At 34.2% G+C, this 3,850-nt stretch overlaps 1 pseudogene; it reads right to left on the bottom strand.

The window, feature by feature from the left end:
• Window positions 1–3,850, bottom strand: part of LOC108749293 — a 34,979-nt pseudogene that overhangs the window by 13,387 nt on the left and 17,742 nt on the right.

Here is a 3,850-nt window from a genome sequence, read left to right as displayed (position 1 = left end):
AGATATCAAATTCGGAGTCGGAGTTGGAGGCGGAATCGCAGTCGGAGGCGGAATCGCAGTCGGAAGTAAAATCGAAGTCGGAATCAGAGTTGGAATCTGAGTCGGAATTGGAGTTGGAATCGGAGTCGGAATTGGAGTTGGAGTCGAAGTCGGAGTCGGAATCGGAGTTGGAATCGGAGTTGGAATCGGAGTCGGAATTGGAGTTGGAGTCGAAGTCGGAGTCGGAATCGGAGTCGTTAATACACTCGATTCTGTTGTCACACTCGAGTTTCCTGTAAAAACCGATATATGGTCTGTTTGCAAAGTAGTTGTTTTTTCTGTAAAATTTTCCGAAGTTGTGGACCATAATGTAGTTGATATTGTTGTTGGTACTGTCATTGAGCCTGTTGTTGTAGGAACTGTTGTATTATTTCTCTGTACGTTTTGATCTTCAAATATGATATCTTTATTTGTCTGGATTGTGCATGCAACTGTTAAAACAAAATGTTTTATTGATATTTACTAAAATGAAATATCTAATTCAGAGATCCCCAAAGTATCGATCGCGAGCCGATTTTTGATGAGTCGCGAGAAAATTTAAGAATATTAATTATATATTTCGTTACTTTGTGTGCGTGCGCGTTTTTTCCAACTTTGTACATGTATGAAGTTGGATTTTTAACAATGATAAAAATTAAAACCAAATTTTGAAATAAATTACAATTATCAAACTCCTTGTCTAAAAATAACTCACGTCGATGTAGATGTTAAAGGTGTTGTCAACAGAAATAGGAAACAAGGACCTGCTTCAAACATATCTCAGTATGTATCTTAGAAATAGAATTATAAAATCGTATTTGATAAAAAATAAAAAATTAAAAAATAGAAACAATATAGAGGTATAAATAAAGTGGTATAATTAAATAATTAATTTATTTTGTCCGTCGCTTCTTCATATTCACTAAAATTAAATGAAATGCGAATATTGGTCACGTTAAAAAGCGGATCGCAATTTGTACAAGTTTAGGAAGCTCTGATTTCCTTCTATAGCCCTTCTTATTGATACAGAAATAGACATTCTATGTGGAAAAAAAATATATAAAAACAATAGTACAAAATAAATTTTTATGATTGGAATTATATTATTTTAATGCATAAAACTATTTTTTTTTAAGAATATATAATTTAAGAAAAAATATATTTGTTTTTTATAAAGAAGCTTTTTCTTGTTTAATTATACTAGACTTAATTCTACATTAAAAAAAATTGTATATCAATTTATATTAATTAAGGTCACAAAATTGACTCCGTTAAATAAAAATTATTATTCTTAACTCTAATTAATATTAGCGAATTAAGTAAACTTTTTTTAATTACGCGCCAAATATTTTAATCTTTAAATAGAAAAAAATCGTTTAATTACATTCGCTTTTAGCAAAAATAAATTAATGTAAAGTTTTTGTCAGTATACTGAACTTGCGAATACAGTTAAGGAAATTTTGAAGTGAATACGAATTATGGTAAAAAAATGGAGTTACCTAACTGTAGATCAATACGATTTCAATTGTGACTAACCAGATCACTATCCCGATCATTATTGCCTTAGATGATTTTTTCATGTTTTCTTTTATTTTTAATACTTTTCACGTTAAGAATTTATCAGTATACACGCACTACTATATTATTATATTAATTACAATAACAATATTTGATGAGAAATAAAATATGAAAAAGATCTTAAAAAGAGCAACTGTTTAAAATATATTTTATCAAAATTTGCTGAAATGAAATGTCTAAGGAATTCCCAAAGTATGGGTCGATTTTTGGTGGGTCGCGAAAAAATTTAGCATTATCAATTACACTGTTATTTTGCTCATAAACTTGCGTAAACGCGCGTTTTTTTTTTCTACTTTGTACAAGTATAGAGTTGGAGTTTCAACGCTGGTAAAAATTAGAATAAAATTTCGAAATAAATACACAAAAGACGCAACTGTCACAAAAGAGAATATCAGTCCACTTGTTTTCTAAAAGAATAAAATTATCGCTCGTGCGACAAGGGTTAATATAGATAATAAAATATCCCTACCCTCGATAATACTGGAATTTCGGTTGGGCTTATCATTTCGTTTTTAGCCAGACGGTCCGATAAAGATATCTCTAACCCTTTTCTCGGAACCAATCGATATGACGCGTCGTTCTCTACAAGTATCGTAATTAGGCTCCCGATGATATAATTTATAAAAATTTCTGCTCTTCGTTAATTTCCTTCAAATTTCTGGATTCTGGGTCTAATAGGGTATAATCTTGACCTTGATAAATTCAAAATAATTCGTAAATAAGCTTCTCGTTTAACTGCAGTCACATGCAATCAATATTAAAAAATAGATAGTTGTATTTTCAATAACATTGTATATTATTACACTGCATAATTTTACCGAATACATTATTCAATTGAATAAATGTGGCAAACGCACTGTAATAACAATTAACAAATCACGCACGAATGCATCCCTTTTCGCTGTATATTGCTTACACCACTGCACATTATTGTCTGGCTTTTCGTTTCCGCCGTATTATTATCTTCTTTGTTGGCGACTCATGCTGCACTGCAATCGAGGCCAGCGAAACAAACCTTGGTCTCCTTTTACCCTCCTGTGCGAGCCACCCCTAATTTTTAATTTCGTCGACTCGCGAGTGGTTGCGGTTTCAATTGTTATCTCAACATGCAGCACGTGATGGTGGAAAAAGGCAGCGAGTATTGTCGTGACGAAAAATCGCGCTCAACATGGTCATGCGACACATCCGGTGGTCATTAATCGCGCATTAAGCCCCTACCAATCATTGATCCCGCTTATTAATGAAATGCCATTATTCATTCAGCTGTCTAATTCGCGGTTCGCCTGGATATTTCGTCCATCAATTTCCTACATCGGTGAAACTACATTGCGTTCGATCTTGCTGTGTTGTGTTTTTTGTTCGTTGGGAAATATATATTTTACAACAATCTTTCCTTTACGTAAATTTAGATGTCGACACGGATAAACGATACGGCTTAACGTTAAAAAAAATTCCAAAAAACGGTATATACGACGTTTCGAGTTTCGAAGCATCTGCTCGGTCACGAAACCCTTCGGTCTTTATCAAGCGATCTTTGCCTAACGAAATCATTGGGCAATTCTCTTTTTTCTCTGGTTAGACTGCGCTCAGCCGACGCGCTATCGTGATTAAGCTTCTTTAAGGATCTATTCAAGCCGTCTAATTTATCGAAAAATATATACCGAGGTGATGCAAACACCGAAGCGGAGTATCGTAGACGCGTTAGACGGGAACATCTGCTGTGCTACGAAACCCTTCGACGTTTATATCAGTCGATCGTCATGTGGAAATTGTTAAAAATAACGTCAAGAGGCGGCCAGGCGCCCCCGCGGTGACACAACGTTGAGATTTCGATAGATCAAGTCGGAGATCGATTTTGTTCAATCGACCATCTGCCGCGTCGAAGGGTTGTTTGTGCCAACCCCTTTCTTGGATCTCTTTGGACCTTTACGTGCGAGTGGTTATCCACAATACGAGGCGAAAGGTGCACCAACAATACAAACAATTGATTGTTTCGATTGCTTCATTCGATTGCTTCACGAATATTCTGCGAATAATGCCGATTGTAACACTTTAATTTAAAGTCATTATTATAATCTTTTGTACAATTCAAAATAATGTTAGAAATCTAACGATTAGGTCATATATTAATTTATTTTCCTCGATGTGTGCGACATTTTATAATTGAGCCGAAGTGTTTAGCATAATTTATGTAAATACGAGTAGAAATTCTCACCAAAACTTGTATTGATGTTTTCACCCCCTTCGAGAGAGA

This window comes from Trachymyrmex septentrionalis, unplaced genomic scaffold, assembly GCF_001594115.1.
Source record: "Trachymyrmex septentrionalis isolate Tsep2-gDNA-1 unplaced genomic scaffold, Tsep1.0 scaffold29, whole genome shotgun sequence".
NCBI classification, from domain to species: domain Eukaryota; kingdom Metazoa; phylum Arthropoda; class Insecta; order Hymenoptera; family Formicidae; genus Trachymyrmex; species Trachymyrmex septentrionalis.
The sequence above is the reverse complement of the archived record's forward strand: the minus strand, read 5'-3'. Positions and strand labels throughout refer to the sequence as shown.